At 34.8% G+C, this 26,393-nt stretch overlaps 1 protein-coding gene and 1 long non-coding RNA gene across 4 annotated transcripts in view; both read right to left on the bottom strand.

Moving 5' to 3' along the window:
• The window catches only part of LOC128985438 (carbonic anhydrase-related protein 10-like), a 192,165-nt gene that overhangs the window by 132,039 nt on the left and 33,733 nt on the right, over window positions 1-26,393 (bottom strand). The gene's annotated exons all lie outside the window — the stretch shown is intronic.
• LOC128985439 (uncharacterized) lies at window positions 22,949-25,006 on the bottom strand. Its single transcript, XR_008490022.1, has 2 exons — window positions 24,858-25,006; window positions 22,949-23,525 (listed from the first exon to the last, which is right to left on the bottom strand). It is a non-coding gene; the product is annotated as an uncharacterized LOC128985439 (long non-coding RNA).

Genomic DNA, 26,393 nt, shown 5'->3' with positions numbered 1-26,393 from the left:
ATTATTCTTGTTCAAAATTTAATGTAGAACACGAAAATGACATTATCTACTCAAATTAATATACAGGTAATTGAGAAATCGCTGTATTAAGTTTAAAAGCATGGTTATTTTTGAAAAACATAAAATAGTTTTTTGGGACGCTAATTTTGAGACTTGGAACATTTGATATGCATCATCACACTTCATTTACTTTGTACTTATATCAAATGTAAAAGTACTTCATTATCAATTGTGGTTTTCAACCACATCTCTGGCACCCTCGAGAAGAAGTTCCACCCTACCTCCATCCTGATTGATGTCAGTAAGGCGTTCGACAGGGTGTGGCATGAAGGACTACCCTACAAGCTAGCCTCGTCTCCTCTCCCTGGTAGCCTGTGGAAGCTGATGCGAAGCTACCTTCATCACCGCAGCTTCAGTGTCCATGTTGAGCAGAAGATCTCCACCAGTCGCCCCATCTCGTCTGGTGTACCACAGGGTTCGGTGCTGGGCCCGATCCTGTACTTGTGGTACACAAACGACATGGCCGGTAGCCCCAAGAGTTCAGCTGTCCCTCTATGCTGATGACGCACTCTTCACAGCGACCTCCGCCAACCTTAGGATGTCGAGAGTCTACGTCCAACGGCAGCTGGACATCCTACAACCTTGGCTGACCAAGTGAAGACAATAATGAGCAAAGTCAAAGCGGACAAATGCGACGCCATCTGCTTCACGCGCTCCAGAAGGCAAGCAGACGGACACTCTCTAACCATAGACGACCAGCCAGTTCCCTGGAAGAAGACTCTGAAGTACCTGGGGGTGCTGCTAGACAGCGGTCTTACCATGACGCCACATGTGGACAGAGTCTGCACTAAGACTTCTGCTGGGATGACGAGCCTGCGCCCTCTCTTCAACTCGAAGCGTCTACCCGTCCCGTTTAAACTACGACTCTACACTGCAGCCCTGCGACCTGTGCTAACCTACGCAGCACCGGCGTGGTACCATCTCGACTCCATCTACCATCTCGAACAAGTCGCAAGAAGCTGCTAGCGGTCCAAAGCAGATGTCTCCGAACTGCCACCAAATCACCGTGGTACGTGAGGAACGTCATCAGGGCCGCTGCAAAGGTCCCCACCATCAGGGAGTACGTACTGGCTGACGGAGACCTTCGAGCTAACATCAGAGAAGACGCCGTGGGAACACGTCAAAGACCTCCTCCAGCAACCAGTCCCACAACTGCGACGCAGAATGGCAGACTATACTTCAACAAAACTTCAACAACACCATTGACAGGCAACTAACCAGTTGCCGGGGCTAGAGGCCCACAGTTGTCCTGAAGTCATGACCCCAGGAGGGGTCAACACCTCAATGAAGACGTAGTGAAAACAGCCTCAAAATATCTCTCTAATTGTGGTTTTGTTCCAAAAATGAGTAATATTTTTTAACAGTTATCTTTGTATAATGTTATTTCCTTTCCTTTTTAGGGGAGAATATGAATCATGATTTTAAATGTTAGGGGACCCTGATACTAAGACTACACCTTCAATCATATAAATATACATTTAAAATCATTGAAATAAATTGTCACTGTACCGTGGAATTAATCAACTTGTGACCAAAGCAAACCGTATTAGGCGCATCTTTATTTGCTACCTAGGCCACAACCTGCACTACCACGAACAGTATGGGGAATACGTCAGACAAATCTTGAAGTTTTTTTCCTGTTGCTACAAGAAATATATTTTAATTAAAACATTTGATGTTGCATCATTGGAGAATGATAAGGATTCAGGTGTGTTTAAAGATAGTCCTCTGGGGAAGAAATGTCTTTCGAAGGATCTTAACCTTCCACTGCCAAGAGAACTACTAGAAATAAATTGCGACCCACAGCCTTTTGTCATGGTAGCTGATGATGCCTTCAAGCTGTCAACCAATTTTTTATGCCCTTATCCATCGAGACAGTTGACACCGAAAAAAAGAGTTTACTATAGAAATAGTAGGTGAAAGTGCCTTTGGATTTCTAGCTAACAAAATGGAGAATATTTCCATCCTCGTTGAGCCAGATAACACAGATTATATTGTTAAATGTTGTTGCATCCTTTACAACTTTGTACGCAAAAGGGACGGGATAAATTTAGAAGACACGAAAACCCACCCGTTAGGAGACCTAAATGACATGGGACATGGACCTCGAGGTAGTGGTTTTTCTGTAAGACACTTCTTTGCTGACTGCTTTGTACGACCAGGAGCTGTATCTTTTCAATCAAAGTTTTGTTTCGCGATCCCACACCCAAAAAGAAGAAGAAGTACCTATACTGCGAAACCCTCGCGTTTCTCGAAAGTGCAATGGAAAAAAGACATAAGAGAAGAAACACATTCCAAACAGCCAAGATCGCGATGTTCCGGACAATGCAAATGTCGGCTGAGGACACCAATCTTACAACTACAAGTAGATATCCTTCGTAGCCCAACTCTTCACGTATGACACCGGAAAATACGAGCTGTTACAAAAAAGAAGCCCAAGGTTGACTTCATTTCAAGCTCAGATTCTTGAAACAATGGAAGGAAATAAAGAGCCAAAAGTTTATGAAGATCCATATGTGCATTTTCTGTTGTCACTACTTCCAGGATTTAAAGACATGGAAGATAACAATAAATGTTAATACCTGATGCAGTCACTAACATTTATTCAAAATGCATGTAAAAGACGCAACGTTAAACCCATGACCAATTACCAATTACCAACAGAAAGTGCAGAAGCTTTAGCAGCAAACACCAAACCAAATATATCAGTTACTTTGTACCATAGAAATGCTAGTACCTTCTACATGACCGTTGCAGGATCATTATCAATATCAGTCTCCATCGTTCTACTCCATGTAAAGGTCATATTATACCTATTAATAGTGAAAACACACTGAATGAGATTTGACTAACCAAGTTAGTTGGTTAAGGATTTAATCAAAGTATTGAAAAGGTCTGGCTTTTGTTCTTCTCTTTTTATGTATCAAATTCCATAAATTTTAATGTTAGTATTGTGTAAAATTGTTTTTTTTTTAAGTTTATTAAGAAAACGTCTAGTTTATTTCTGATCACATCATAATTCAAAATAGTAAAGGGTAGTCATTGATTTACTAGTATGGTACTAGTTAACAACGAAACGGGTTAAACACCACCTCATGTGGCCCCCAGCCTTATGCCAGACTTATCTTCTGCTGAAATCTGAACTTCCGGACTCGATGAGCTACCGGAAGTTCCTCATCACTCGCAGTTATCAGCGTTATCAGTTGTGATGAGAGCGGCTGATAAGGTGTTGCCTCTCTAATGAGTGTGGAGGATAAAGAAAAGTTAAATGTTTACTTGTAAGTTCCGTGATGCACGCAGGAACCGGAAGTGTAACATTGGACCTCTTAAAAACTGTAAGATAAATGTTGGTAATACAGAATTTTTTTCAGAATCACACGATTGCAGTAATTTCTATAGTTTGAAATAGTTTTTTCCTACAGTCACCCTACAAAGTTCGCTTCCTTGTACTGTTTATAGTACAGAAAGCTGCTAATTGCTGCATATTTATACTTTGCCGTACGGTTTATACTTTGTCGTACGGTTTATACTTTGCCGCACATCAGGATTCCAACGAAACAACACAAAACAGCGTGGTTCTATTATGCACGTAATCCGTGTACGCTTGGAAATAGGTTGGCAACACTTAAAGATAATAATACTATGAGCAGCTGATTGACTATTATAACTACGATTTAACCTGTCATTTCGTGTTTATAGTTTCGGTATTTTTGAACTTTCTGGAGTTTTCTTTTAAACGTTTTTAAAACATTCTTACGATCTTAATAAACAAGAAAATACCTTTAAAGCATTTTTTTAGGCGCGAAAACCACTTCAAATTACAAAAACATACGGAACTATATTCTCAAAACGCGGAGCACATTTCTTGCTGAGGAAAAATAGCGGAGTGATACGGACCGCGGGTACTACTTTCTCGAGGGCACCATTTGTGTTGCCAGCGCCAGCTGAACCTAAAAACGTGTTGTATAGTGTTTGAAAGACTAATTATTATGCTTAATTATTATTATGCTTTATAGTGACTGTAGGAAAAATTTAATGTGTAACACGAGTGAAAAAGGCCTTTGCTGCACTCGAGATCATTCCGCACGCCTGCGGCTCGTGCGTAAACATTGCTCTCGTGTGCAGCAAAGTGCCACTTTCACCACTAGTTACACAAATAACTATATATAACTGCATAATGTAGTTATTTTTGACCGCACTATATATTCGACTATTCGTCTTCTGAATAGAATTGGTTGTTTGGCCAATTTCACAAAAATGTATATTTTTAGACATTTTCAAGTGCATTTATTTACCTAATTGAGATTGGTAAAACTATTTCACCATTCATATATTAATCCATAACAAAAGCGTTATCAATAACTGAAATCGTGTAAAGAAACGATTGACAAACAAATTTTGCAATTTTAGAAAAAGTTAATTTTAAGTGATAAATGTTTTTGTCTTTACTCTAGTTACGCCTGTGAAATAAATTAAAGAACAGGATTGAAATATCAACTCAAACAGTATTAAATTTACTTATGTTGTACTTATGTTTTTTTATGCCCATCAAACTTTATTTTAAGTTAAGAAAAAAAATATCAAGCTATCGTTGGCTATTGACTCTGTGTTTTAATGATTCATTTCTAAAAAATGAAAATCCGCTTTTGTATAAGAGTATAATCAGTCAATAGGTTAACAAATAGCCTAATTGTAGATTGATAATGTTTTGGGATTCTACAACGGTTAATTATTTGTTGATCCACTGAAAGTTCTCTTTCAGGTTTACGTCAATGAATGACCGTTCAGTGAGCGAAACTTCCATTAGGCTCATTAATCCTTTAAACAATCCTTTAAAGTACGTTTTATGTTCGTTCGGGCGACTTTTAATGTAATTAGTTGACAAAATGGACATCGTTGTTGAACAATATGTTTTAAAACCCATTTCTCTAAACGTTTAAGAAAAATAACTGTCAAATGTAATAATTTTAATACTTTATGTAACTTGTTCGTTTGTGAAATGAGTATTATTTTTTAATAATGAACAATAAAACTCCTCATTAGCATATACATTCTTGTGAATAAAAAAAAAAATTGTGAAAAAATGTGTTTCTATGTTTGTTAGATGTATACCTAATTTCTCCAGGTAAATCCAAGCAATTCTTCCAAACTACTTTCATCGTATTTTATTTTGAAGAAAAAAACTTGTTATTTACTTTGTAATACTGTAGAAGAAAAAATCCAATTTAATTTTATTTGGAATTTTGGATTGAATTTGATTTGCAACATCGAATCACTTAATCCATGTGTAGAAAACTAAATATCCACTAGGTTTGTACATAATCACTTAGTATATTAATATTTAATCTGGTTTGCTCCTCATCTGGAGCAAATAGTTTTTTTCTATCAACACGATTAGGCCTACATAATTGATTACCAAAGCAGGCCATCATCGACTCCACCTCGCTATAGTCAATACATAGAGTATTATAAGTAAATATGTTATTGTAAAATAGATGTATACTGTCTGTCCTAAACAAAGTAACAGTTATGGCGTAGAATTATATCCATTTATGGTTTAAGTTTGATCCTGAAAAAAGCCCGCATATGTAATTGGTCACTAATTTGGCATAACTGCATTGGTTTTAATTAGAGGCTTTAAGAATTCTCTTCTTCTTTGGTTATTATTCCCTCTACCACAAATATGTACTAAGTGCAGTAGGCGATGTAATTTTAAAATAAGCCTATCGCGTGCATTGACAGGAATTGTCTGAAAGTCAACTGCACTAGTTTCAAATTGAATATTCTCTGGAAGTTTATTTCATTCAGAGTTTGCATCTCTTTAGAAAAACAAATGACGATTACTGTGGTGATAAGAGTATTATCAAGTTTTAATGTATATAAATTAAAAGTAAACCTTTCGCAGAGGAAATAGGTAGAAACCAAACAAAAGCATAACGTAGCTGTAAATGTTGGATACCAAACCAACTTGCGTTAAACAATGTGATCATTTGGCATCTTTCTGAAATACCTTTTCACAGCGTTGGCATGAGAGGGGGTCTAGTTGTACATATGTTTATATTTTGCAGTTATGGCAACGAAATTATTCATCTGATGTATGAAAGAGCGACAATTGTTCAACCCGTTGTGGTTGTAGCCAGCAATATAGAGACGTTTACTGAACACAATGGAATGAAAAATGGAACTTCCATTTGTGTTGATTTCAATACTCTGAATATTGCCGAGATGACCAAACAAAACCTTTCAATACCATCGATTTTGAAAGGGCGAGCAGTACTTGGCTGTTCTCAAATTTGTTGAACAGTTATTTGAGTTGACTAGGTTAGTTATTCCATGTAAATATGTTTAAGTAGCACTACATCGATATTTACTTTTCGGCCAGGTTTACAAGAATCATTATCGTCACTAGAAATTTATTTGCCTGTTTTCAGAGAATTTAAATAAACGAACGTTCATTGTTGACTGGCCACATTAGATGGATGTCACTCGTCTTAGAAAGAACAGGCAGTCTTTCGAGCCTGTGAGCTGAAAAGGTCTACATTTCATATATTTATGCCAAGGAATCAAGAAATTATTAGGAGGGTACCAATAGTGCAAAAAGGGTTACTACCTTTCGGCTTTGGGAGTTGCCACTGTTTATTTTTGTGTATACATAAATATTTATATTTTTTTAATTCACTCTGGACGTAGCTTACTCACTGTAGGCTACCTACGATTTAATGCATTGCTGTGTGATGAAGCTAATCTCATAAGGGCCGGGTTTCCCAACGCTTTTAAACTACTAGTACTAACTACTTTTTTTTTTTTTAGTAAGTTTTAAGTTAGACGGTGAATCAAGCTTAGTTTAATTTTGATAAGTGTTTTCCAAATGTAAACCCAGTATTAACGTAGGTATAAACTAAACAACCTTTCTATTGGTTTAACTACTAGGGCATAAAATAAGCCTAGGTTAAATTACAATAGCACCATAACCTCAAAAAATTTCAAAACTAGTAGTAGTGAAAGTTATTTGCAGAGAAAGCTGAACATTAATTTTGACCAAAGAGGTTTAGGAATGGCTTTAATGGGCCTATTTAGATTATTGAACGTTTATATCTGTACATTTACATTTTTAAAGTTCCTTAGTTAGGCTACTATTAATTTCAGTGATTAATAAAGAATAAAGAGAAATGTTTAAAGAAGTAGAAGATGAAGAGTGTGACTTTGCAGTACCTAGAACAGTACGGTCTAATTAAATAAGGGATAGAGTTTAAAATTTCAACAAGTGGGATGAATCAGAATGTTTTTGAGATTCAGAATGCAGAAGCTTACAGATCGATTTGAAGTTGATCAAAGAATGTTTGAGTCAATGGTAGAACCGACAAAAATCGTGCTGTTGCCTCAGAAGAAAATTTCTTTGCTTTGGGGTTCTATGATTCTAGCGGCTTTTTCATCAACAAAGGTGAGTTCAGTGGGCTACATAAGGCAACTGTAAGCAAAATCTATGATATCAAAAAAATTGGGTTTTTGTTAAATGTAATATAAAAATAAAATGTTTGTTTGTGTACCTAACACTATGGTGTAATAGTATTGCTTATTAAGCCTGCCTATACTAGAAAAAGAACAGCTGTTATGAACTTATTAGAATAACATTATAACAAATGAATGGTGTAAATAAACTATTAGTAAAACGTGTTTAAGAATGTTGTGTTAGTTTTGTGAATAATAATTTTGTTTAGTTGTAAAAAAGTGAGTATTTATTTAAATATAAAAAGTAAGAAAACTCTTCATAAGAAAAGTCGGTTTGGCTCTTCTTCCCGACCGATTTTCATAATTTTGGTTTTAGAAATAATCTGCAATGAATGACATGTAATTATAACTCCAATTTTATTTCCGTTGCAATATTTTATATGCCTTAGTCTTAAAATACTCCTAGAAATAAATTGCTTTAATTTAAAGTATTGATAGTTTGAATCAGTTAAGTTCGTGATACTGAATAGCTTGGTCAAAAAAACATTTTTTATTATCATTGTTGTGAATTTTATTGATCCGGCCAACACCAGGTTTTGCCGCTAGTTGTAAAAAATTGTCCGTTGCAATAGCCTGTTAGCTTGGTTTATTTATTGTTATCATAAGAAGCTTTCTAATATTCTAAGTATTATACAGGGTGATTTGTACTCAGTGTGACAAAATTTTTTTGGTGTAAGTACAAAGTAAATGAAGTGTGATGATGCATATCAAATGTTCCAAGTCTAAAAATTAGCTTCCCAAAAAATTATTTTATGTTTTTTAAAAATAACCATGTTTTTAAACTTAATACAGCGATTTCTCAATTACCTGTATATGGATTTGAGTAGATAATGTAATTTTCGTGTTCTACATTAAATTTTGAACAAGAATAATAGAAAATGACGGAGGGTCAGTTGTAAAAACTCCATTGTAAATAGATTCAAAGATAAAAATTAAGATGTTTGATAAAAATTGTAAAAACAATGGTCTATTGCATTTTTCACACCCTGTATACAAGAAAGTGTCGGAATATGTTAAAAACTGCGCCATGTTATAAGCTTTCCAACGATATGCTACACTATTGAGGTTTATGTCTGCTTATGTACGCTTTTAATGGTTTGAAGACTAAAAAGCATGGTGTCTTTAACATTTATAACATAGAAAGTCGGCATGTATTAAGCAAAAGTTGTATTTTTTATTCAGCTTGAACAGTAAAAACGGTAAAAAGTTCCCTGTTTTCTGGTATTCAAACCACTAAAACAAAAAAAAAATATCTAAACCTCAATAGTGTAGCATATGGTTGGAAAGCTTATAAAATGGCGCAGTTTTTAACATTAACCGACACTTTCTTGTATACAGGGTGTGAAAAATACAATAGACCATTGTTTTTAAAATTTTTATCAAATATCATAATTTTTATCTTTGAATCTATTTACAACGGAGTTTTTACAGCTGATCCTCCGTCATTTTCCATTATTCTTGTTCAAAATTTAATGTGAAACACGAAAATGACATTATCTACTCAAATCTATATACAGGTAATTGAGAAATCGCTGTATTAAGTTTAAAAGCATGGTTATTTTTGAAAAACATAAAATATTTTTTTTGGGAAGCTAATTTTTAGACTTGGAACATTTGATATGCATCATCACACTTCATTTACTTTGTACTTACATCAAAAAATTTTGTCACACTGAGTACAAATCACCCTGTATATTTTCTTAATCAGGAAGAAACGGAGATTAATTTTAGACAAAAAATTTTAATTTTTTAAGAAATAAAAGGTTCAGTCTCCCCTTAAAATGGCCACAACCTAAGAAAAAAATCAAAAGCATGAAAACATTGTTTTATAGTAAGATTTTCTAACTGGTGCCATAGACTGTAACCACGTAGAACTCCAATCTCTCGGAGTCTACCACAACAGGACAAGTGTCTTAACAAAAAAAATGTGCAAGCAATATTTGACTCTACTCTGTTGTTCAGAAACATCGTTGCTCGCTGGCCTGGCAATACACACGATGCACATATTTTTAATTTTTTGTTGCAATTTGCTTTGCTTTCTGTATTTAGTAATTACAAATATTGTTTTTCTTACGTATCTAAAATACAAATCAACTTTATTACATAACCTAAAACAGTAATGTTAGTATATTACGTTTGCATTCATACTTAGCTGTCTGCTTCATTGAATTTTACAAACAAAATAAAAATTACATGTTTGTCAACAGCTTGTATTGCAAGATATCTTAAACAAAGCCAGAATAGTGTTGGAGAAACCGAACATACATTTTAAACGGAGTTTAAAAATAGAAATGTTTATCAACAGATTTTTGTATTGCCTATTTTTCAGTTAAGTTGTTAAGATTCTATGAACGTACGTACATGTTTGTGTTTCATAATTACATTTATTTTTTCTATGACAGCATTACTATATTTGAGTCATCAATCCCAGTTAAGCTTGACTGATCAATCCTCAGCGATCAATCAAATGTTGACGCCATCCAACGATTGTGACGTAGTAAACAGGCGTTACATCCTTGGTCGTTACAGACTTAAGGGTGCAAAGGCATGCTTAATGTTAAGCTGTATCTGTTTACTTTAACTACAATTTTCTTTTTTAATAAATAACGCTGGTTTCAAGTAATCGAATGAACCAACAGCGGTTATTCATATAATGGATATAATTGATATAATGGAGTGTTGTTCGGTGTTAAGGAATTGGCAGTCCAAAGTGTTTATAGTATCAATTGTTTGAATTAGACAACAGCCCTCACACTAACAAAATTGTGGCAGATGAAAAATAATAATGATCGGATGCAGTCGTTGATTTATTACAGAAAAACAAAATGGACACCGTTTAGAGCTCTAGTTTACAATAGTACATTAAGTACATTTTCGATTTTGGAGTAAATTAGCTAAAATTATGTTAATTCAATCCTTGCCCGCTTAAACTTCCGCTTGGGTAATAAGCATCACTTTATTAACGCCTAGCGATTTGTAATTTTCCTTAATTGATAATATTATTATTGTGTTAGTTTTTGTTTTGTATTGCAATAATTCTGTAACACCTTTCCACCAAAACATAGCAAAACACATTTTTGTTCAGGTGCTATACAAAATTTTCAAATCGTGTTCTTACTTTGTTTGAAGTTTTTAAACTATTAAATCTTTCTATGCGCAGATTCGCTTTTAAGTTAAGTATATTTAACCAGTATTAGGATTAACATTGTCCAAATGTAGCCAAATATCTTTTTATATTTCAAATAACCTTCATACGGTTTGAATAAGGTATATTTCATTTTAGTAAATGGATAAAACCTACTTCTATTGTACAGGATAAGATAGTCCAAAACGAATTAATTATAAACTAAAGAACGAACAAGTATCTGATTTCTTAAAAGTATTCATGCTTTTCGTTTTCATTTCTAGCTTATATCCAAAATTAGGTTCAGTCTTTTATGATAACCAAGCAAATAACTGACAACCCATATCTGGTTAACCAGGCATAATCAATCAGGGACATGTCTATTGAAAGTTAATTGACTTATGTCGAAGGTGATTGTGGCTATTGTTTAGTACAGTAAGTAGATTACCAACTAAATATTGGTAAAGATAAACATGTCATTTATGTGGGTTTTGTTAGTAACATTATATAAATTATGAAGTTTTGATTATTGGACATACATTATTGGGCATACATTATTGGGCATTTGAATGTATGTGACTTTTATAAAGTCATATAGTAATTAAATGTCTTATTAGTAAAATTTTATCCATAAGTTTTATTGAATGCTAAACATTGTTTTATCAACATAAAAGAGTTTTTTTTTAATTGTATATAAGAATTTTATAGCGTTAAAAGATATATTCCATACTTCTTTTGGATTCCTGATCACGACTGTTGTTAATTATTGTCATCCTTACTTCTAAAAACGTGTTTCTGCAAGCTTATAATCCTACATTTTTAAAATCAAACAATAGATTCAGTAACACCTAAAGATTTCCCTATATATATTGTGCCTCCTCGTACACGTTTCCCCTTCAAAGATTACATATGCTATGAATTTTCTTCCATTTTCCCAAGAACCTTTTACTAAAATTGATAGTTTTATACTTTGTATTAAATTTCCATTTTTACCGCTTCAAATAGCAACACTTAATTGAACATAAAACCTCGACATTTACACTTTTAATGGCAATAATTTTTAAGTCAGAACAATAATTACCACAAAAAATGTTTGTTAACTTTATTTTAATTTTTGAAACTCAATTTCCAATACAATGTATACACGTGCTTTAAAAGATATTCTATCTTGATTCTGAGACAATCTAAATAGACAAAAGATGACAGAGTAACATAAGGAAGCAATGAACATAAAACAGCACTCCGGCTGATTGTCGCCGACAGTATTCGCAGTATAATAAACCAGATGTCAATGAGTTCTCATCGTCAAGTTGTCTAGCAAATGTTATTCTTATTCACTTCGGACGCTGTCCAATCTTATACAAGCAATCCGATAAATATTTAGTCTACAAAATATATTTACCGAAATGACTTTTAAAGTCCTCGATGAGTTGACATTGATTTCATAAACTACTAAACTCTTAACTAATTAATAACCTCAGCACAAGGTATTTAAACATCTCGTATTTAATTTCATAATTTATTTTAGTCTCTCAAAATGTATTTATTTTGGATAAATAAAATTGTGGCACACTAAGGAATATATTTCTAAGCAAAACAACAATCTCTCTTATTTTTTTTTTACAAGCAAGATAATAAGAACAGAATTAACATGAACACATTAACAACATGAATTAACATTAAAACGTCATCTGACTTCTTCATACAACCTTAATAGTACAGGTAAAACTCACCTAAGAAAACATAAAAATTAGTCCATTCATGAAACTTGCAGGAAACGTAGTAATTACCATTAGGTTTTGAAATCTGAAGAGTCCCTAGTGATTGTGGGGGTGGAAGTACCATTTTATGGGGGTTAAAGTTTATGGGGGTAGTGATTTTGAGAACAATTTTATTTATGGGATCTAAGCAAGTGAGGTGTCGTTTTCCATGTTTCTTAGGATGCAGAATCGAAAAAGAACATAATAAAAGCAATACAACCAACAGTTTATTAGAAAAAGACTATTTTTTTTATGAAAAACTAAATATGACAAATTAACTAAGGTAAAATAATCCAGTTAATATCAATTATTACAAAACTGACCATGAGGCTGTGTCACATGTTAAAGTTTTGAGGAAAATTAACCAAGAAACTAGGTAGTTTCGCCTCTTTAAGCACCACGTGTCATATTGTTCATCAGCTACTGATGCATCATCACCATCCATGGAATGGTGAGGGTCTCTAACTCGTTCTTCTCCATCGTCGTCTTGACTTGACACTAACAGCTAAGTGAGTATGGGTAGCAGAAAAATATTTCAGTTCTGGCGGTGATCCTGCGACTTAGGGTGAAGATAATATATGAGACCAAGAATGTAAAACAGCTCGGAACCCAATTTTTAAGGACCTTGGTCGCCCGTAATGACGTCATCAATATGGCGCTCGTAAGAGGGTGCTGGGTAGCTATGAATTGCTTATACTGTAATTCCATAACGCCTAAACCGATTTTAATTAAATTTGGCTAACAAGTGCTTGAATACGATATATAATCCCAGTTTGTCAATGGTCGAGTTTGATTAGTTCATTTCAAAATGGCGGCCGTTAATCACTAAAATAATTAAAAATTGTTTAGTGTTTTGTTTTATCAACTTTCTCCAGAAATCTGCAGCAATCTTTTATTTTCCTTGCAATCATAGGTCGTGATGCTGTCTCTGTATTTCCTGCAATAGGCAAAATAACCCCACTGCAGCAAACCTGCAGATTAAGTGAGTTTCCATTTGCCTGATTTGATTTTCAATTAAATATATTTTAATTGAGTTTAATTAGTACGGTACCTAGGTTTGCTGCTACGGAGAGGATAATAAAGTGTGTTTTTTTATTAAAATTTTAATAGCCAAGGTCAAAATAAATAAATTTGCCAAGTTTTATCAAATTGTATCCTTAAACGAGCAAACTACAACAGTTTACTTATTCCATTCTCTATAAGAATAAAATGAGAATGATCAATTTACAATTTTGAAATTTTCTTGGTAGGTAACCAATATTCGTACAAAAACACTTCAATAAACAACATTATTGGTTTTAAGGTATTAAAAATCATCATGGTATCCAAAATTGTTTATAGAGAAATTGGAAAATTTTATGTGTAGAGGGTTAATCATGACAAAACCCAATTTTGACCCCATAAATCCTCCCAAAAACCCCCCAAAAACCCCGTTCCCATGGTCTGATCATCCTGGATTGCGAACTCGTTAAAATCAATCTAAAGATTTTTTGTACTTTTCTATATGACATAACATCGAACTTTAACAGCGTTCATGACTGTAGACGTGTACTTTTTAAAGAACGTTAGCACGATACCTCAAGCAAAAATTATCCAATGTTGACGAAATTTGGTAAAAACTCGTAAACCTACGTTTACTCGAACGAGTTTGCGAACCAGCATGATCGAACAAATGAGAACAGGGTTTTCTGGGGGATTTATGGGGTAAAAATTGGGTTTTCTCATGTTTGCCCTTCTAAAGGTAAAATTTTTGAAGCCATTTTTAATACCATGATTGGATATTTTGCTAGTTTATGATTATATTTTGATAAAACTTGGATAGTTGATTTATTTTAACCTATTCATATTTTAATTTAAAAATACACTTTATTACCCTCCCCGTAGCAGCAAACCTAGTTAACACTAATTAAACTTTAGGTTATTGAAATAGATGTAATTGAAAATCAAATAAGGCAAATGGAAACTCACTTAATCTGCAGGTTTGCTGCGGTGGGGGAATTTTGCCTATTCGATGAAATGCAGAAACGGCATCACAACCTGTCATTGCAAGGAAAATGAAAGATTGCTGCAGATTTCTGGAGAGAGTTGATAAAACAAAACACTAAACCATTTTTAATTTATTTAGTGATTAATGGCCGTCATTTTGAAATGGCTTAATCAAACTCGACCATTGAAAAACTGGGATTAGATATCGTATTCAAAGCACTTGTTAGCCAAATTTCATTAAAATAGGTTCGGGCATTTATTCATTCATAGTGACCCAGCATCCTCTTACGAGCGCCATATTGATGACGTCATTACGGGAGACCAAGGTCCTTAGAAATTGTGGTCCGAGCGGTTTTTACATTCTTGGTCTTATACAGAGTGTCCCGGAACTCTCTACCAACATTTTAGGGCATTGCTCCTGGGTAAGAAACATACCTAAATATCATATTTAAATTGTCCGGAAGTCCTTAGTTACTCACACAGCCGCCATTTTGTTTTTTCCAGTTATTAATTTTTTTCCAAAGAATGGTTAAACATACGGAATGGAAACTTTGCACAAACATTAATGACAACTAGACAAAGCTACAAAAAAATTATGAAGATTTTTCAAATTCATAAAACAAAATGGCGACCATTTAAAATGTTGTTTCTTAAATAGCTCAAAAACCATTGATTTTATAAAAATTTTAAATGGCCGCCATTTTGTTTTATGAATTTGAAAAATCGTCATAATTTTTTTGTAGCTTTGTCTAGTTGTCATTAATGTTTGTGCAAAGTTTCCATTTCATATGTTTAACCATTCTTTAGAAAAAAATTAATAACTGAAAAAACAAAATGGTGGCTGTGTGAGTAACTAAGGACTTCCGGACAATTTAAATATGATATTTAGGTATGTTTCTTACCCAGGAGCAATGCCCTAAAATATTGGTAGAGAGTTCCGGGACACCCTGTATATTATCTTCACCCTAAAATGCAGGATCACCGCCAGAACTGAAATATTTTTGCTACCCATACATAGCCGTCAGTGTCAAGTCAAGACGACGATGGAGACGAACGAGTTAGAGACCCTGACCATTCCATGGATGGTGATGATGCATCAGTAGCTGATGAACAATATGACACGTGGTGGTTAAAGAGGCGAAACTTCCAGTTTCTTGGTTACTTTTCCTCACAACTTTAACATTTGACACAGACTCATAGTCAGTTTTGTAATACAGTAATTGATATTAACTGGATTATTTTACCTTAATTAATTTGTCATATTTAGTTTTTCATTAATAAATTAGTCTTTTTCTGATAAACCGTCAGTTGTATTACTTTTATTGTGTTCTTTTTCGATTCTGCATCCTAAGAAACATAGAAAACGACACCTCACTTGCTTGGATCCCATAAATAAAATTGTTCTCAAAATCACTACCCCCATAAACTTTAACCCCCATAAAATGGTACTTCCACCCCCACAATCACTAGGGACTCTTCAGATTTCAAAACCTAATGGTAATTACTACGTTTCCTGCAAGTTTCATGAATGGACTAATTTTTATGTTTTCTACTGGTTTTTTAGTATAATTTTACCTGTACTATAACATCATTTAACCTGTAAATTATTCAGTATAATTTAGGTCTACTTTTACGTTACTATTCAATAAAAGTATCATGTATCCAAAATCCAAGCCAATATTGTAGAGCGTATGAAAAATTAACTTACTAAAACACAAGTAACGTTCACGAAGTTAGTTATTAAACAAGTTAAAACAATACAAAAATACAAATATAAGAAAATGAAATCAGACTACCTCACTTTTACTGTGAGGCTGTTATGATATTGTTTAAGCCATTAAGCAAACAGAGCAACTGAGGTCATCAGTTAATTACTGGAGTCGTGTGACTAATGGGATTGTTTTGTCTGATGTCATACCTGCGATTGTTGACAAAATCGCGGTAAACTTGATAAAACTGGCGGGAAATGAAAGTGTTTTTTGAGTTTTTATCGTTAGCAGAAAAATAAATCGGTCAGTATATTGACGTTTTAAAATTGTGTGGTTAAGCTTTTTTTTTAACAATACAATATTAGGGGATTGAACGAACCAAATAAACTAAAAATCAATGGAAATAATAATATTCAGTAAGAATGAGGACACTGTCATATCATAGTATACAGATACATGTTCTTACTGTATTTTTAAGAAAACAGATTCTGTATTTTAAATTTATATAACACTCTGAAGAAGATTTAATATGTACACGCATTACTAAAAAAACGTATTCAAAATTTACTCAACACCATGAATATTAGTAATTCCAATTGAAAACAATCTTTTAGTATACAAGAAATATAAAATATAAACACCCTATAATATAGAAAACATTAAAAAAGTAGAAATAATAATTCGCTAGATTCATGTTAACTTAGCATAAGGTTATATCTATTTGTTTTATTTATTTGTATTTGTTTAAAATGATGACGTCAACATGATTATGACCTGGCGTTTGAAAACTAGTTTTTGGTAAATAAACATGAATTTTAAAAGGGCACTAAGAACACATAGTGTAAAATGGAAAAAACTGCTGCAAATAGTAAAAAATAATTATCGTAAAGATCTACAGGGTGAAAAAAAAACTGAAAACGGCTTGATATCGTTTTAACAAAATTCTGTAGACAATTCAAACTTTTCACATTAACTTATATGTATAAAAACTAGTTTTTGCAAACATTGCGATTTTTTGACCTCTGCCAGGGGACGACACATGAGGAGTAGGTACATAATCTATAATGTAAGTATAGGTTGATATGCACGTCATTTTAAAGGTCTAGTCAAATGGAGTTCATTGCCGGAAACCACGTCAAAAAAGGTTCATCCGTTACAAAATGGCGACAATCCCAAGTTCTTGCCGAATATACCTGCAGAGGCCTCAGTATTGGTAAGTACTCATATTCAACATTAGCCGTGAAATCTGAAACCCGGTTAAATTTGTTTTGTGCAGGTATATTCCACAAGAACTTTGACAGCCGCCATTTTGTAACGGATGAACTTTTTTAGACGCGGTTTCCGGCAATGAACTCCACTTGACCAGACCCTTAAAATGATGTGCATAACAACCTAGGCTTACATGAAAAATTATGTAACTTCTCCTCATGGGTCGTCCTCTGGTAGAGGTAAAAAAATGGTAATGCTTGGAAAAAGTAGTGTTCATACATGTAAGTTTATGTGAAAGGTTTGAATTTTCTAACGGATTTAGTTAAAAAGATATTAAAACGGTTCCAGACTCTTTTGTCACCCTGTATAATTATCATGCATTCGCAGACATTGTTTTGTTTGACTTTAAGTTTCTCGTCATAACATAACAGCACTCCATCACTTTTGCAATAACAATAATGTGATATGTATAAAAACATTAACGTAAAAATACTAACTATTTTCCAAATGTGGCTTAGATGACAATATTAACGCGAAACATAACAGCATACAATCACTTTTGCGATAACAATAATGTGATATGTATAAAAATATTAACTCTATTTGATTTTTATGTCACAAGTTATACAAGGTAAAAATATCCAATTTCTTGTTCTGTACATGGATGACATCTGCATCAATAGTCGATTACTAGTTAACCAAACAATAGATACAATCACCTTCAACATCAGGCAATTAACAGTGAATAGACTATAACAGCTCAGTGGATTGGTGCTCTTGGTTAACTAAATGCTGAATATGTACTATGGAATTAGCATAGATTATCTATGAAGAATCATTATAATCTACATAGAAAATCTATTTCCAAATACTTTGATGGGGGTGAGAGAGGAACTAAAATAGTTAATAATTAAAGAGGATAATGCTGGAATATTTTTAAAATACTCAAAATGCCAGGTTGTTTGGAAACTAAACATTTATTAATTTGTTTAGAAAGACTTAAATCTTGGAAGGTGATTGAAAATTACATTACATAAGATTTATTAGATTTCATACATATAACGTGTTTACTATTTTCTTATTCTGTTCTACAATTAAGTTCACTAGACAAACGTAATTAGATGGGAACCTCCCATTTTTAGATGTAATATTAATAAACGCAGCAAATAAACTTGAATTGGGCATCTACCGAAGAACATAACATACAGGTAGTACAAATAATTTAACAATGCTATAGTTGTTAAACACTACACACACACAGAGATTATTATTACCAACGACTTAAACCATACACCATTTCAGGAGTGGGCCGTTTTTCGTTCACTAATCTATAGATTACTTGATTACTTAATAAACCTTTAACTGAAAAACGAATTAACAAAGAACTCAAATATATAAAAAATTAGCGACTTATGAAAGATACACAACTACATTAGTAGGTAAAATTCTAAGAAAACCCAAATTAAGAAAACAGATAAAACCAGAGAACTAATCATATTATTAGAAAAGAAACCAGATAATAATGTGATTAGTATGACGTACGACTGAAAACTCTCAAATGATATTAAAAGTAATTTCAAGATTAGGTAATAAAAACCATCAAAATGCAACATGTCTGGAGTTAATAAAATCAACTGTAATGATTGTAATATGAAATATATATAAGCAAAACAAAACAATTCAAACTAGATTTGAAGATCACCAATTCCTTGCAAAATACGGATGATCTGAAAAGTCAATCCTTGCTAGCCACAGTATCAATACAGGGCATTCTTTTAGTTTGGGAAAACATAAACTTTTAAAACAAATTGTGAAACAGCAACATATTATACGTTGAAATCTTATTTTGTTGAAAGAACAGACCAAAATTATTTCCTAAATAAAAAGGATGAACAACAAAATTGTAATTTACTTAAAATTAAAAAGTTTGTTTTCTAAGATTATTTTTTCATAAATTTTTCCAATAGCCTTATACATCAACAGTTTAATTATTGCTTATTTATAAGTTAATTTATATAATTCAATCTTGTAGCCCCTTCCCCCTGGAAGAGTTGTTGTAGAAGTCCTGACACCCGTTAACCCTAATGTTATTGAAATGGATTTAATTGAAAATCAAATCATGCAAATGGAAATTCGGTTAGTTTCCAAGTTTGCTGTGGCGGGGGTATTTTTAATTTCTCTGAATCAAATTCTTGTACCTTAAACTATTATTTGTCATTAATTGTTGATGTATTTTGTTAAGTTTGCATTAACTACAAATGTATATATTTTTTAGGTGGGGAATGGAGAACCATATGTTGATAGAGCTTATAGATTTAAGGTGCAAGCCTAACGCACACAGTCAAATTATGAAATACAGACTGATCCTTCAAAACTATCCACAGATCAACGCCCGAATCCTTCTGGGATTGTTACGTAAGTGAAATTTTTACAACAATTTAATACTACTGAATTTAGGTACTGAATCATTAGGTACCTTTTTAATTAACTACATTCTGTTTAGTGCCTAACTAGCCAGACATTGTTTTTGTAGATATTAACTATTTCTCATTTTGCTTGACCTAGGTACAAAACCACTGCAGATCAGTGCTTGATACGGTATGATTTTATAGATAGGTTCAAGTGGAGGGGATACATTTATTTCCCTCTAGAGTCTGACCTAACCGTCTACATTTTGTGGATGTAGTAGGCCCATAATAGTAAATATAACACATATACATAAAATGTAATTATAAATAATAAATGTAATTATAAATATGTGATAAAAAAAATAACAAACACCTATTTCGAATACCAAGTTTATAATACCAGTTTCTTTTTTTAATTTCAGTCACTGACAAATTCGACATTGGAGAAACTATGAAATGATGGGCGACGTTGTAAGTATCTCACTGTGTTTATCTTTCAGTCACTGACAAATTCGACATTGGAGAAACTATGAGGTGGTGTGATGGAGTCTACCATTACCAAGAAATGATGGGCGACGTTGTAAGTATCTCACTGTGTTTATCTTTCAGTCACTGACAAATTCGACATTGGAGGAACTATGAGGTGGTGTGATGGAGTCTACCATTACCAAGAAATTATGGGCGACGTTTCACTGACGAATTCGACATTGGAGGAACTATGAGGTGGTGTGATGGAGTCTACCATTACCAAGAAATGATGGGCGACGTTGTAAGTATCTCACTGTGTTTATCTTTCAGTCACTGACAAATTCGACATTGGAGGAACTATGAGGTGGTGTGATGGAGTCTACCATTACCAAGAAATGATGGGCGACGTTGTAAGTATGTCACTGTGTTTATCTTTCAGTCACTGACAAATTCGACATTGGAGGAACTATGAGGTGGTGTGATGGAGTCTACCATTACCAAGAAATGATGGGCGACGTTGTAAGTATCTCACTGTGTTTATCTTTCAGTCACTGACAAATTCGACATTGGAGGAACTATGAGGTGGTGTGATGGAGTCTACCATTACCAAGAAATGATGGGCGACGTTGTAAGTATCTCACTGTGTTTATCTTTCAGTCACTGACAAATTCGACATTGGAGAAACTATGAGGTGGTGTGATGGAGTCTGCCATTACCAAGAAATGATGGGCGACGTTGTAAGTATCTCACTGTGTTTATCTTTCAGTCACTGACAAATTCGACATTGGAGGAACTATGAGGTGGTGTGATGGAGTCTACCATTAACAAGAAATGATGGGCGACGTTGTAAGTATCTCACTGTGTTTATCTTTCAGTCACTGACAAATTCGACATTGGAGAAACTACGAGGTGGTGTGATGGAGTCTACCATTACCAAGAAATGATGGGCGACGTTGTAAGTATCTCACTGTGTTTATCTTTTCATTTATTTATTTATTTCAAGTGTTTTTTTTATTTGGCCATTCAGTTACATAACAATAGGTTACGTCAAACAACAAGTAAATAAACATTTAAAACTTCTTCTTGCACTCTTGACTAACAAGATTAAAGGCTGAAATAAAAACATGCAGGAGGTCACTCATTACAAACCATGCGAAGCAATGTGTGCATACTAAAAATAAAAAATAAAAACTAAATGCTGCAAGCAGGGGCGGCTCCAGGATAGATTCTCGGTGGGGGCCATCCAGTGGCTATGGATTCTCCGGGGGGCCTGGGGGGTATGGAATCTCCCCCCCAGCGCAAGAGGGTGGGAAAATTTTGAAAAATATGTGTTCAATATTGCTGTTTTAGGCTATCTAAAAGTGCTGGCCGTAACTTCATAAAATTCAGTTTACTACAACATTCTTTAGTTGTAAGTACAGAAAATGATTTTTTTAACAGGAAATGAAGTTAATAATTAACTTATTGACTTTTTGTATTAGCTTTCAACCCAGCCTTAAGACATAGTTTTTGAACGCGCTTGTGAAATTAAAAAATAAATTATATAGCATTTGGCTTTTGTGCATAACAATAAGAACTACACTAATGTGCTTACTATAAATCTCTATACTATAAAGTATTTAGTTAAAAAGGCTTGAACACGAACGTTTATAAAACATTTATCAGTTCATATAATAATGACGGTCCATATTCTCTAAGGACAAAAGAGATTAGGTTTACTAATTCAAGGTTCTGTATGTCAACAAATACAATTAATTAAGTTAATATAATACAATTTACAACGTATGTTGGAAATAAAATGTAAAAAAAACAGCATGTAGGCCTAACAATAGAGCACGAATACTAGAACAGACAAGGAATTGATAATAAATATAAACAAATTATGTTACTGTCAATACAGTAAATTCCTCATTATCACACATTTTACGTTTTGGATACTCATTTGATGCAAAAAAATATCAAAAAGCCCATGAATTAACTGCAAATAGTTGTATATTTATTATTTATGCTCCTCTAGGACGTCCAGTGAAGTACAGGGCGAAGCTGGTCGCGACGAGGTTGGTGTTGATAGATTGTGTCCCAGGGATTACTCGGTCCCTCGCCAATCCGTCTTTGTTAAGCCCTTGAAAATAGTTTGGAACAAATCACGACGGATACAATCTCACTTACTTTAAGAGGGTTTGGGTCTTCCGTCGTTAGGCCGAGTTAGCTTTTATTTTCCACCTTAATAAATAAACATCCTCGGGAGCGTTTCTACTGTTGATTTTACACAATGAATACAACCACTCGAAATTCATTGTTCTACACTTTGGGTGTCCATTAAACTGTGTAAAAAACGGTTTACGGTATTGTCATATATTTACATAACAAATTGAAAAGGTCGAGTTAAATGTTAGAGGGGTGATTCATAGTTCGATTTCCATCGTCACCAAATACAGACACGCATTTCTTATGAACTGTAAGATAAATATGACAATGCGAAAAAAAACTATTAAAGCCTTGAAATCTGCAGTAAATATTGGTAAATTTATTAGAAATTTCTGTATTTGTCTTACGGATAGTGAATCTATCCAAAGCTATGAGCCGACCCCTCGCACCGCCCCCAGACGAACAACTATTGGAAGCATGCCCCCCATAGTGACAGTGCGAGTGGCCGCCCCACATCCCTAACAAAAGTGAAAGGCCGTGGGTGAATATCAAAAACAAAACAAACAGTTGTCAACAAAGCCTATAATTAATCTCAAAATTCAACAATAAAAACAATCAACAATAAACAACAAAGCAGCCATCCAAAGAATTATTTTATCAAAAATATTTAAATACCTTAAGCTTTCTCAAAACTTTACCCTCCTGAACTTACAAATTTAGTGGTAACTGTGGATGTTAGGCCTAACAATAATTAAATAGGATGGTACGGTTATATTAAACTTTAAATAAATTAACAAGCAATAAATAAAAATTTGGATACTATAAAAATAAATAACAATCAAATAAATAACAGTTCCTATGAAATACTAGAATGGATAATCAATCATTTTGGGGCCCCTTAAAAAACAGTCCTTTAAAAATGTTCATAATTTAGATATTCTACAGTATAACTTGCGGAAAAGTGGCACAAGATTCCTTGACGGTGGCAGGCGGTGGGTGGCTTAGTGGTCCATACTGGAAGATGGAGGCATAGTGGTCCCCGGAGATGCTGGGCCGTTGGCAGCCCAAGGAGGTAGAAGATGTAGTGCCCCTCCAGGCGAACCTCTCCGAGGACAGCGGCAGGTGAAGCCTCACATCTGGGACCCTTTGAACACATTCCAGGCCTAACTAATAAAAGTCCATATAAACTTGATAACATTAGGCCTACCAAGCTTTTCAAGAAATAATTCCAAAAAACAATTTCCGCACCACTCGTTCACTGACCAAAACTATTACAAATGAGATTTTTATTAAAAATACTTTTCTTTCAATAGGCTTTCCTTTGTAAAACAGTCTTTAAAATTAGAAAATGGAAAATGACTAGAAATAATTAGTTCAGATGAATAAAGCTTTAAAAACATAACAATAAATAGACTCTAGGATTTTGCAGATTTAAACAACACATTCTGACAGACATTTTCATAAAAACTTTTAGTTAACAATAAAAAATATGAATTTAGGGTCCAGAAGGGTAATATACACTAGTAAAACACAAAACAGTTACATAAATACTACAATAAACACTTCAAAAAACAGTTCTCACAAAATTTTAAAAATTCTTTGGCTGGAGGTGCATTTTTGGGTAAAACCGGTAATAACTCCGGTTATTACCAACCAAATTTGCTCAAATTGCTTTTAAAAGCTGTGGCACAGGTGCCCGCAGCTTTTAAAAGACAAACCCATGCCTACCAACTAGCCTGAGGCTAGGTAGGGGGTCAGTTACCTACGGTCACTCAGCAAACAGAAATGCGCTAAACTAAAACTTAAATAACTCGGTCATTTATTAACCAAACTTAAAGAAAATTGCAGGGGACAAGTAAGAGCACTAATACTAACTAATTATGACCGAGCTTGGCCCCCAGGAGGCGCCATTACTTAACAAAAAAAAAATTAGGCTGAGTGACATGGCCTACATTACAAATAACAAAAACACTATTACAGGGGACAAAGGGACAAAATTTACATTAAACAAGTTGTAGGCCACAATAACAAAACAAAATTTGAGCACAAACTAGGCCTTAGGCCTAATAAAAAGTTAACAGGGACACAGAACAAACGGACCCTAGCCCGCACAAAAGTGAGTTACAAAGTGAGTTTTCTTGGGTAATATCTGGCCTAGAGTCTCGGGGAAAGCTTTGAAAACTTGACAACAACAAAAACTACCTACTAAACTAACCAGAAAAACTTGTGGTCTGACCACACAAAGCTTGGCCAAAGGCCCATAGAAACTCTGAACAATTCCAGGCTCAGAAATGGGTCTAGCGCCTTGAAAAACAAGTAATTGGTAATTAAAAGTAATACCAATGCACAGAAGGTGCTTAATACTTGTTTTTCACTAGCCAAAACCCACTCAAAGCCTGCTCAACATGTGGCTGAAGGCCAAAACTAATTCAGAAACTTTCTAACCTAAACAAATCAAAATTAACAAACAACTTACTCATCTGACGACGGCAAACCGCTTAGCTACATAACAGGAGACTAAACAGTGTAACGTTGAACCAAAATAATATGAAGGACAACAACATAAAACGATTTACACAGATTCAATTTTACTAACAACAAAAACAATCCTGTGTGATATGACAGTCACACGCCTTCTGACTCCCAAGCGTCAGGCGGACATTCACTCTGGGTTGCAGGTTTGCTGCCCGACCCAAACCGACTGAGTTCCGGCGCAAAGCCAGTACTCGCACTATAAAAAAAACTGAGGCGTGACATTGGTGGGACGCTTGGTGGACATGTCACGGCTCAACCTCCCCCCCCAAAGGAGGACTTCCCCTCCAAAAAAAAAAGAAAACAACCTCTCCCAATTCTAGAAGATCTCAACACCACAGATCAACTCAAGTGTCTGAAGTGGGGAACGCCAAAAGTCTTTCAACTGGAGGGACAACTCACCCCCAGGGTTTGCACTGGCCAGTGCTGGAAAATTTACTAGGGAAAAATCTTCAGCAGCGCACAAGGGACAGAAGAGGTGATCAAGCTCTCTGGCCCAGTGCACTTCCCACTCAGACACAAGAGTAATGAAAGATGACCTACGGAATTGTTCCCCGGAAAGGCTTCAGATGAGAAATGTGAGCCCTCCGGAAAACTTCTCCAGTCTGCGGATCTCCCAGCCGCACGGAGACAGGAGTCAAGAACTTCAAGATGCGGTGGGGACCTGACCACCGATGAGACAACTTTGCGGCTCTCTTGTCCACGGCCGAACTGACCGGATGAGCCTTACAGAAAACCAAATCCCCCACCTGGAAAGGATTGTCCAACCGACCTCGATTGTGCTTCCTCCGGACCAATTCCCTAGCCCTGATCAAGTTCCTCCTAGCCGCCTGCCAAGTTGCCTTGACATTGGCAGCACCAGGGGGTGGCAGAAGGTCGCCAATTTTCCACACATTTGCCAAGGGATTATTGGGTGGATAGCCCAATAACAGCTCGAAAGGGACCGCCTTGTGACTCTCATGGTGTGCAGTATTGAAAGCAAACTGAATCCAAGGAAGTTCCTGATCCCAGGTGGTCTGCTTGTCAGCATGAAAAGCTATGAGAGCGGATCGAAGATTTCTGTTGAACCTCTCAGCATGGGAAGGCTGTGGATAGTAAGGAGAAGTGGTCACATGACGGATACCGTGCCCAAAGCACATTCTTTTGAAAAGGTGAGACACGAACTGAGTTCCGTTGTCGGAAACAATGGTGGCGGGTATTCCAAAGTGTTGGAACAAATGGGTACGAAGTGCCTGCACGGTGAGCTGTGCAGTGGCGTTCCTCAAAGGAAAAAGCCAACAAAACTTGGAGAAGGCATCCACACAAACAAGCAAGAATTTGTTTCCTGACTTGCTACGTGGGAGAGGCCCTACATAGTCTATGAAAACCTTCTCCAAAGGTCTCTCCGCCACCTCAGATGACAACAACCCATACTTGGTATTCTGAGCAGGCTTGCTTAGCGAGCATGTTTGACAAGAACGTACTCGTGCCGCAATGTCCC

The sequence above is a fragment of the Macrosteles quadrilineatus genome, unplaced genomic scaffold (genome assembly GCF_028750875.1).
Source record: "Macrosteles quadrilineatus isolate MER2022 unplaced genomic scaffold, UCM_ALF_1.0 Scaffold_2__2_contigs__length_208266976, whole genome shotgun sequence".
NCBI lineage: Eukaryota > Metazoa > Arthropoda > Insecta > Hemiptera > Cicadellidae > Macrosteles > Macrosteles quadrilineatus.
Note: the sequence above shows the minus strand (reverse complement) of the source record. Positions and strands in the feature narration are given on the sequence as shown.